General features: G+C 41.7%; 1 pseudogene; it reads left to right on the top strand.

Moving 5' to 3' along the window:
- The first annotated feature begins 2206 nt into the window (after positions 1-2206).
- LOC121152717 lies at positions 2207-3226 on the top strand (annotated as a pseudogene).
- The last annotated feature ends 7942 nt before the right edge of the window (positions 3227-11168 follow it).

The raw sequence follows: 11168 nt of genomic DNA, 5'->3' as shown, positions 1-11168 counted from the left end.
TATGCTCTTCAGTATGTGTCTAAAGTGGTGAGCATGAACCTGCAGACCTTGGAGAAAGCAGTCTAGTCACAGCTCTGCCTGTTTGATGGTTTTATGGATTCAGGAATATGTCTATATTATGTTTTCAATTCCAGGGAGGCGTCCTAAAGGATATCTGAAAGAAATAGGAAGGAACATGGAAAAGAGATAAAGGGAGGAAGAATTGATGGATAAAGGAAGTACAAAAAAAAAAAAAAAAGAAAACATCGTGGTTTTTTGTTGTTGCTGCTGTTGTTTTTCTTAACAGTTACTTGGAAAGCAAATAGTATTTTAAGGGAATATTTTCTTTTTAATATAGTATACATTCATAATAAGTTTCAAGAAAGGGTCTAGAAACACATTTTTGGCAAATTATGCCATCTTAGTGAGCTATACAGCAGGGTTATGCATTTATGAGCCCATTACCTGGCCATATAACTACCATTATGGCTTTCCGTCTTCTCTTTTACAGTGAGTGAGTATATGTTAGAACAGGAAATAAAATTTCAAGCCATAGTGCAAACTAAGGGAAGGGTAACTTAGAAAGTTGACAGTCTGGTGGGGCCTGAATTATCTGGAAATAATTGAGCCTAAGCTTATCTGTAGAAAGGAGAAATAGCTCTCTGCTTTTAGCACTGAGAGGATATGAGCCCACACAGACACAGTATCCCATTCGTAGCACTAACTACCCTGCCAATAGCAGACAGAAAAGAGTAGAAGCCATTTTCTTTCCACTCCACCAGCTCTCTGCTTTACATACCCCAATCATGATGACTTTTGGCACCCTGTACCCAGCGATCCCCAAACTGGAAAAATTCTTATTTATCCAGAGTTAGATTTGGTGGGGCTGAGAAGCCATAATGTCACAGATACCTTGAAGATATTTTAATGTTTTGTTCTCGTATGATTTATAGTCATTAAACAAAATAAGCATATTCTGAGTGATTCTGAATGACCACCTAATACAAATAGTTAGCTCATTCCAATGTTTGAATTTTCACACTGTTGCCTGTGATCAGATTATAATCAATTCATCACTTGAAGGGACAGCATTTATTTAGTTATTAGCATTTATTTTAAGTGTAAAGTTTCTTATATACAGTAAAATTTTACATACATACCGTTAAAACTGCAAAAGTAAACCTTTTGTTTTAAAGATTTACTTTTTTTTTCCTGGAAATGCAGACTTACAAAGAGAAGTAGAGATAGAAAAAGATAATCCATTCACTGGTTCACTCTCCAAATGACTGCAACGGCCAGAGCTAACCTGAACTGAAGCAAGGAGCCAGGAGCTTTTTCTAGGTCTCCCATGTGGATACAGTGTCCCAAGGACTTGGGCCATCCTGCTTTATCAGTCCATACACAGAGAACTGGGTTGGAAGCGGAGCAGCCAAGACACAAACCAGGTCCCATATGGAATGCCAGCACTTACAGGTAGAGGGTTAAGCAATTGAGCCATTACACAGGCCCCAGTACTGAATTAGAAATTTGTTTGACAGTGGCAAGCATCCGTGCCAGTAGTTGGTAAACATTTAGATTGCAGCCATATCTTACCTACTGCAATGATGCTACAATAAAGATATGAGCACAATGTCTCTTTAACAGACTGACTTCGTTTCTCTTGTTTATTTATATTTCCAGCTCATATAGTAACTTCTATTTTAAGTTTTTTGAGGGATTTTTATATTATTTGCCACAATAGCTGTATTAGCTTATATTCCCACAAGCAGTGTAAAGAGTACCCTTCTGCATGTCTTTGCCGTAACTTGTTATAACGTATTTTTCTGATGATAACTAATTTTGATGGAGTAATTTAGGTATAACAGTAAGTGCCATTCAGTAAATAGGCTTTGTGTATATCCACCTCTGTACTAATCAGCTTGCAAACGTTCATTGACAGTCCAAACCAGCAGAGGCAGCCAGCAGCTGGGGCAGCTGCAGCCTATACCCTCCTCTCCCACCTGCTCACATACGACTCCCACGCCACCTGGGTCACCAGGGTCATTTTCCCTCTTTTTCTTCTTCCTCCTCCGTCCTGTTATGGGAGACCTCCCTCACCTTCAGCTTTATTGTTCCTCCTCCAAGCCCTGCCTTTTCCCTTACTGTACACTCCTCCGTTTCCCTCAGTCACTCTAGAGTCTGTAGTTTCGACTTTCACCTTGATCAGTGACCCGTGATTTGGCCACCCACAGTCCTGCTCCCAAGAACACTGCTAGACATGAGCACTGGTGTGACTGAAGGTGGATTAAATGTCACTCTCATCATCCATTTACTTATGCATGGCAAGGAAGTTGGCAGTATCATCAGAAAGAAAAGAGAATCTGTTAGGAAGACGGAAGAGAATAGTGCACAAGTCAGCATCTCAGAAGGGAACTACCGCGAGAGAATTATAATTTTGGCTGGACCCACTAATACCATCTTTAAAGCTTTTCTACGCCCATCAGCAAACTGAAAGAGGACATCAAAAGTGCTCCAGTCAATAGCACAGCTGCCTCTGGTTATCTTGAGGCTGGTGATTGCTGCAAGTCAGCATGGCTCTCTCATTGGAAAGGGTACAAGAACTCAGGTGCAGGTGGTAGGGGATATGCTCCTCAACTCAACTTCCGAAGTCCATCGCTGCATGCGTCAAACAGATCTGCCTGGCCAGGTCGGACATTCTCCTAATCCCCACAGCAGGGCATGATCATCCCATACCAGCCCAAACATCCAGTTCTCCAGTGGGCAAGACAGGTATAGCACAGGCAGTGAAAATGTGAGCTTTCGCCACACAACCTTGTCCATGTTCTTCAACCCTGCCTGGGAGGCTTTTACCATTCAAGGGCAGTATGCCATTCCACAGCCAGATTTGATCGTGCTAAACCAGTTGGCAATGCAACACTCTCATTTTCCTATGATGCATGGCAACGCCAGATTCAGTGCAAGTCTGAGTGCATCTGCTCAGACTACTTCTCATAAACCCACCATTCCAAATGATATGATTGGTTGCATAATTAGGCATCAAAAAAGCCAAAATCCAGGAGAGTTGTCAGATGTCTGGGACACAGATCAAAACTGTGACCCCATCAGAATGTACTGATGGGTAGGTTACCATCACCAATCTGCTGCCAGCATTAACCTGGCTCAGCATCTGATCAATGCCAGGCTTTCCTTGGAGATAGTGTACAGAGAGCAGCTAAAACAATGCAGATTTATTCATAATCCTTTCTGATGTTCACCATCACCCAGGATCCATCTGTGTAGTTCCTGAACAGTAATTCCAGATTTTAGTTAACAAATGTTCAGTTTCTACATTCTTTGTCATCTACTCATAATTTCTTAAAATTTTTATTTACTTGTTTTAATTTCTTTCTCTGTTCAGCTGTTAATGCTAAAATATATATTTATTTGTATTAGCTGCTTCCCATTCCATTTTTAAAAATGAGTGGAATGTTAATGCATCTCATTTTGATTTTACAATGTCAGGAATTTTTCAAAAAAAATTAAAAGATGGACTGGAACTTTTTCTTTGTGAATAGAAACTGGATGCCAAGTTTCTATTCCTGGTGAGGGTGGGAGTTGGGGGAGAAGGAAGCTCATTACCAGAACTGCAATGTAGAATCACATGAAAAATATTTTTATTTTAATTAAATACCTTTTTTTTAAATGGGGGTGGTGCAGTTGGAGTAAAGGCATTGTTGTATAGCATATTATGTTATTGCTGGTGGAACTGATGTCCCACTTAATACTGGTTCAAGTAGCAGTTGCTTCCTTTCCATCTGAGAAAACAGTGCTTGGTTCCCTATACTGATCTGGATTTCCTGTCTCCTGGCTTTGGTCTGGCCCAACTCTGGCCATTGTGGCCATTTAGGAAGTGAATCAATAGATGGAGAATTTCCCTGTCTCTCCCTCTCTTTCTGTAACTCTGTTTCAAATAAATAAATCTTTATTAAAGGGTGATTTAGAGTAACTGTTAAACCGCCATGCCCATTCTCCATGCTGGGACACTTGGGACATGGGTTGAATACATGGGTTGCAGATCCTGACTCTGGGCAGTGCCAACACCAGCAGGTAGCAATGATGACGCGAGAAAGCTGGGTTCCTGCCACCTACACAGGAGACACTGGCTGAATTCCTAGGTCTTGGCTCTGGCCCCAGACCAGTCCCAGCCATTGTGGGCATTTAGAAAGTGAACCAAGTAATGGGCGACTTCACTGTGTGCCTCTCCTTGTTCCTGGTCCCCTCAGATAGGAGAAATTAAAAGTCTTTTCAAACATCAATAATATCGGAGCATTCTTTTATTATATTAATCATAGGATCAATGTGAGTATATCATTTTTTATTTAAAAGGAAAATTAATGATACTTCTGATGAGTTAAGATGTGCAGACTATTATGTTCAAAATCAAATGGATCAGGAAAACAAGAGCAAAATGTCTTGTTAATAAACCCGATCTCTGACAATTACGTTTCAATGACATTCAATTACATCATTACTTTAAAATCACAATTTAATCTTGCTTTTAACATTTTGTAAATTCATAAGGAGAAAGGGGGTTGGAAAGAGATTCAACACTATTAACACTGCTAGCTTCTGGGGAAGATGTGGTTTGGCGGATAGGAAGTAGGAAGGATAAAATTTAACTTTTTTTACACTATAATGCCTGTATTTCATTATAGTGATGAAATCTAATATAATTTAAAAAGAAAAAAAAAGTGAGTGTTGTTCATTTAACCCAACGGTTAAAGCATCCTGCTGGGTTCTATTTTCAGCCTGGCCTCCTGACTAATGCAGAAGCTGGGACAGTGGTGATGGCTCAAGTGTTTGGGCTCAGACCAGCCACCTGGTAAATCTGAACTCAGTTTTTGACCCCTGGCATCAGGCCTGCCAGCACTAGTCAGTATAAGTACTTGGAGAGTAAAGCAGACATAAATGCTCTCTCACTCTTGTTCTCCCCACACTTGTAGTGTGTGTGTGTGTGTGTGTGTCTACCTCCAAAATACTTTTATAAATAAAGTAATTAGGGCTGGCATTATGCTGTAGCAAGTTAAGGCTCCAACTGAGATGCCAGCTTCTCATAAATTCATCATCCCAAACAATACGTTTGGTTGCAATAATTATGCGAGTTTGAGTCCCATTGGTCTACTTCCAGTTCAATTCCTTATTGATACATCTGAAAGTGAAAGATGGTGCTAGTGCATGGTCCCCTCCACCCATGTCAGAGATCAGACTGAGTTCTAGTCTCCTGGCTTTGGTCTGGCCCAGCTTCAGCTATTGAGATCACTTGGAAAGTGAACTAGCAAATGGAAGACCTGTCTCTGTTTCAGGTAAGTAGGTAAACAAAACATTTTAAGTGATTGCATAAATAAAAGGAGTCAGTAGATTATCCAAGTAGAAAGAAAGGAAGGAAGGAAGGAAGGAAGGAAGGAAGGAAGGAAGGAAGGAAGGAAGGAAGGAAGGAAGGAAGGAAGAAAGAAAGAAAGAAAGAAAGAAAGAAAGAAAGAAAGAAAGAAAGAAAGAAAGAAAGAAAGAAAGAAAGAAAGAAAGAAAGAAAGAAAGAAAGAAAGGAAGAAGGAAGAAAGGAAAAAGAAAAACAGATGAGGGGGCATGGATTTTGGCTTCAGAAAACTTGGGAGTTTATTTTGATTCCTATGAGTGATGAGATGTTGAGCAATTCACTTGAATTCTCTGAGTTTTGGTTTTCATGACCTGAAACACAGTAGTGATCCTAGGTATGTCAATACTGCAAAAATCAAATGGGCAATGTGGTAAGGACAGTGTCTAGTTCATAGAGAATGTTCAATAAAAGGCCACAATTTTTACTATGCTACTTTTAACATTAATTACAGCTATTCTATAAGATTAGCGTTAGTTTGGAAATAGCCAAATTGGCAGCCTGATCTAAGTCCCAGCCACCTGTTCCCACTAGGCATATCCACCAGGCCACTCAGGACAGCACCCCTCCTCCTGCTCTGTGCTTAGGGATGCACCAAGAGATGTCTTCACCTTTCCCCACTGGCAAGACTGAAGAGTGGTGTGAGAGAAGAGTCAGGTATTTGTTCCCACAGCTCTCTCCTTACCATAAAAACATGGCTTGGAGGCATCCTCTTTCACAGTTCACAGCTGCAGCCCCGGCCCTCTATGGGTTTTGGACGGTCTTCCCTCCCACTGCCCCTTAAAACCTGTAGTGGTCTATTCTCCCACTGGATGGATGTAGCCTTGTGTGCTGCACTCTCTCTTGTTTTGCCTGATTGGTTAAATGGTCCCTAAATCCTCAAATTGCCCAGCTGTACCATGGGGCGTCTCCCCATGAGGTAACAGACACAGCATCACACAGGAAACTTTCAGTGGCAATTGCTGCCATTTCAATGGATCAGCTTTATGCTTGGGCAACACGGGCTGAACTTCATGTTGTGTCATTCCAGTGTGTGGAAAGTATCCTTCTCCTGCTGTTTTGACATTCACACCGCTCTGATAACTGTAGATCACACACTGATGGTTATAAAAAACAAAACTTTCCTAAGGATAGTTTACAATTCTAAACTGGCCATCCACAACTTGTCTGCAAAAGCAATGGCTGCAACGTAAAAATGTAATTTTCTCATCCCCATTGCCAAACTTTCTTCTCTTCCTGTGAGTCACTCAGCAGTGCTTCTCAGAGTCAGTGAACCTTGGGTCAATAAGAAGCAGGTCCTCAGTGGAACAGCAGCTAAAGCTGAATCACTCTCAAATTGCTCCAAGAATGTCACTTCCATGCTCAAAAGTCTTTGCCAGAAAACTATTTTGTCTATCAAACACTGCTGTGAAATTTATTCTGTGCTGGATACTAATCTATGCAATTATAAACATTAGCTTAATTTTCACATTGCTCCTCTGATACCCATATTTTTAGATGAAGATATGAAGGCACGGAGGTAAGATCCCCTACTGTTCCTAGCTGTGTAGGACTTGCAGGCAAAGCCACCCAGGCTTTCTCCTAACCCTGCTTTCAACCACTGTGTTCAGAAGCCTCATTGCATAACTAGTTCATGTAAACCTCCTACGAGACTTTAAGATTTCCCTTCAAGAGAGGGGCTCAATTACCTTTTCTAGCATTTTCTCACATCACTACCCCTTCACATCGCCTATTCAATTCTCTTTATCCAATAAAAATCTATGAAACACCCGGTAGAGGCTCAGCCCCATGAAAACAGACAGAACAAAGAATCTGTGCCCAGTAGAGCAGGCGGGTTTACACAGCTGGATGACAGATAGCATTCCTAGTGAGCAAGCCAGACCACAGCCAGCCGCAAGGTGCAGCCACCTGTCTGAGGCCTTGAACACAGATCAGCTGAAGGCAAGGGCCTTTCCAAGGACAGCCAGATCACCAGCAAGCACAGTAGGTGCCATCGTGGTCTGCACCAAGCTCACCCAGAGTCCCAGTGGCTCCCCTTGCTGCCTTTCCTTGCCTCCACACATCCAGAGGCACTGCCAAGACTCGTACAGAGGGGCAGCCTGCTCCATGTCAGAATTTAAAACAAGAAAAAGCCTGAGATAGTGAATAAAACACACGTTGAGGTCCCATGCCTGTTTGAAGCAACTAAGAACAGATGTTGACTTTTCACAGCCAGTCCTGTCTAAACGTTCTCATCCCAACAGCAGTGACTGACAGGAGATAATGAGGGCCCACTGTTACTAAGAAAAGTAGAAAGTGGGAACAGAGATGGATTAGGAACAAATGCTTTAGAATGCTGCAAAAATGTTATAACAATAGTTTCCAATTCATATCCAGGATCCTTTAAAAGTGGTCTGGATTATTGCTCCGGATTAAATAATGATTTATGCCCATTTTCTTGCTACATTACTGCTCGTGTGTGATAACTTTTTTTTATCATTTGCATATGAATTAAGTCTTTAATACATAAAAGAATAAAAACTTGCAACAATAAAACCAATACTTCTGATCTTAATTGACAGATAAAAAAAATCCTAATCTTAATTGTTTAAGAAAGGTCCAAAATCATTTGAGTATCAGCATCTTCAACAGAATTTACCTGTTAAAAATTTTCCTTGGGTCCAGTGCAATAGCCTAATAGCTAAAGCCTTGCCTTGCATGCACCGGGATCCTATAAGGGTGCCAGTTCGTATCCCAACTGTTCCACTTCCCCTCCCACTTCCTGCTTGTGCCCTGGGAAAACAACAGACGATGACTCAAAACCTTGGGACCCTTTACCCACACAGAAGGCCCAGAAGAAGCTTCAGGCTCCTGGATTCAGACCAGCTCAGCTCTGGACATTGTGGCCTCTTAGGCAGTGAGCTAGTGGATGGAGAGCTTTATTTCTGTCTCTCCTCTCTGTAAATCTGTCCAGTAAGAATAAATAAATCTTAATTTTTTTTCTCAACTACTATTTCCAGGAGAAAGAAAATCACATAAAGAAGTATATACTTTGTGACTTCACTTACAACGCATTTAAAAGACACAAAATTATTGAATCCACTTAAAGGTCAAAATAATAGTTACACTTGAGCTTGGGAATTGACTAAAATTAAGTGTAATGGGGCTTTGAAGATCCTAGTAAGATTTGTCCTTGCCCTCAGTGCTGGTAAAGTGTGTACATTTCACTTGTAAAAACGCATCAAGCTACACATTTTTAAAGCTATTTTCTAAACTTATTTATTCATTATTTATTTATTTATTTATTCATTCATTCATTCATTCATTCATTCTGGAAGGGAGGGAAGGAGTGCTCCTTGCTGCTGGTTCACTACTCAACTGCCCACAACAGCAGAGGTTGAGCTGGAGCCCAGACTAGGAACCAGCACTGCAATCCAAATCTTGCTTGTGGGTGGCAGGAAGCCAGTGACCTGAACTGGCAGTGCTGCCCACCTGAGTCCATGGGAAGCTGGAGCAGAGCCGGGTGTTGAACTCAGGTACTCTGATATAGCACTTGGGTACCAATAGTCAGGCCACTCCTCATCTCTTGCTGGGTACTTCTTCTCATTCATGCTCTCCTGGCATTTCCATGAAGCATTTACTTAGAAACTGTATACTTATTGATTCTGTAGTGATTTTATAATTGTAAGTCTGTAATTACTAATATTGAAGGCTTTATATATCATACATTAATATCATCTTTTTGTCATCTTCATTGTTGCAAAGTCCTCTAAAGTATACATGATTATACTTTACCTATCCTGTCCACCACCACGTTTACCTAGGCCTAAATGCTTTTATTTAGACAGCGTCTAAAACAATAGGAAACAACTTTACTTGGTATTTGTGTTCATTTATTGTTGTCCCCCTACCCGAATATTTGAGCAACTTGGCATTTTTATTCGTCATTACAGCTTCAAGTGCTAGCCTGATCGCTGAAAAACATTTCTTGAGTTGCCAGATATGTACACATAAAATGTCATATGAGCAAAGAATCTGTTCAAGAGAAAGGATCGCAGGTGGAACCTACCTGAGCTTGGCTACTCAGAAAAACCTTGTCTAGGAAAACGGCTTTCCGGGATGAGTGGTGGACTGGAAAAGAGAAGGAAATCGTTGTAGCAGGAGGAGATCGCATGCAGGTCCAGAGGCTGCAATGCACTTGCTCTAAAGGAGAGAGAGGGCCTGAGGGCCTGGAATACGGGAGCAAGGAGCAGAAGAACAAGTCCTCCCTGCAGTGCTCTGTGCCTGGCCTCCTGCTAGGGCTCTTCCTAGCTGGCAATTGTCTAAAAGTCTACGCAGCATCCAAGACTCATCTCTCCTCACAACTCCAACCCAGAAGTAGGTACAACAGCACAACGGCACACACAAAGGGACTTTTAAAAAACTCTGTGCAAAAAGCGAGTTAAAAATATGTGTTGGGGTGGGTGTTTGGCGAAGAGGTTAAGCTGCCAGTTGGGATGTGCACATTTCTTATCAGAGTGTTTCGGTTCAAGTCCCAGCTCCATTCCAATGCTAGGTTGGTGCTGCTGTGAACTCTGGAGGTATCAGACAATGCTTTGGGTGGCTGGGAGCCTGCCACCTACGCACAAGACTGGGGTTGAGTTCTCAGCTCCACACACAGCTGCTGAGAACAATTAGGGAGTGAGCCGACAGATTCTCTCTCTCTCTCTCTCTCTCTCTCTCTCTCTCTCTCTTCCTCCCTCCCTCTCTCTCTCTCTGTCTCCTTCTCTCCCCCCCGCCCTTTCTTCTCTTCCTCCTTCCCTTGGTGTCTGTTCCAATAAATTTTGTTTTAAAAGACAGTTTATCAGTGTTCATGCAGTGGTGTAACAAGCTAATTCTCTGCCTTCGAGTGCTAGTATCCTAAATGAGCACCAGTTCATGTCCCAGCTGCTCCATTTCTGATCCAGCTTCCTGCTTATGGACAAAGAAAGCAAGGGAGGATGGTTCACATGAGAGACCAGAAAGAAGCTCCTGGCTCTTGGCTTCAGATCGGCTCAGCTCTGGCCACTGCCACCATTTAGGGAGTGAACTAACAGATGGAAGACTTCTCTGTCTCTCTTTCTCTGTCCGTAAAATTTGCCTTTCCAATAAAAATAAATATATCTTTCTTTTTAAAAAGACTATTTCTCTTGTTCAACTTTGTAGGACCTTTATTCCAGGGTTTTAGCAGCACAATGTTTTGCAAATATTTATCAATATGAACTGACATGGGGTCTCTCATTTGGCAGATGTCAGTAGTACAGAAATAGAAAATGCAGTACTCTGTAGCAGAGTCGAGAAAAAGGAAGGGGGTGCTTTAGGCTTCAACTAGCAGGAAACTGGAGAACTGTGGCTTAAACAAGGAAAGATTTATTTTTATCATGTAACCAAACCTAGGCAATTATTAGCAAGTGCTTTAAATGCACAACTGCACCCAAGGGTTCAGGCACTTGCTGTGTCTCTGCTCAGCCTCCTTCCAAGCTGGCTCTCATGCTTGTGTGCGAGCTGACTTTGGCACCTCTGAAAAATTTGTTCATTTCAAAAGAGAAAAATCAAAGAGGGGTGGACATATGGCCAAACTGACTACACACATGTCTCCTGCAGCAAATTTTTAAGTCTTTAATTCATTAGCATGTTTTATCTATATCTATTGATCAGAACTGGGCTACGATGACGGAACAATAGAGGTTAAGAAATAAGGTAGCATGCTTATAAATTTTGGCAAAAACCTCTCTCTGGGCACACTGCCACCACAGAAAACTCAGATTTTCGTTGGAAAGAA

This window comes from Ochotona curzoniae, unplaced genomic scaffold, assembly GCF_017591425.1.
Source record: "Ochotona curzoniae isolate NIBS_2020 unplaced genomic scaffold, NIBS_Ocur_1.0 contig_2599, whole genome shotgun sequence".
NCBI classification, from domain to species: Eukaryota; Metazoa; Chordata; class Mammalia; order Lagomorpha; family Ochotonidae; genus Ochotona; species Ochotona curzoniae.
This window is presented reverse-complemented; position numbering and strand designations above follow the sequence as displayed.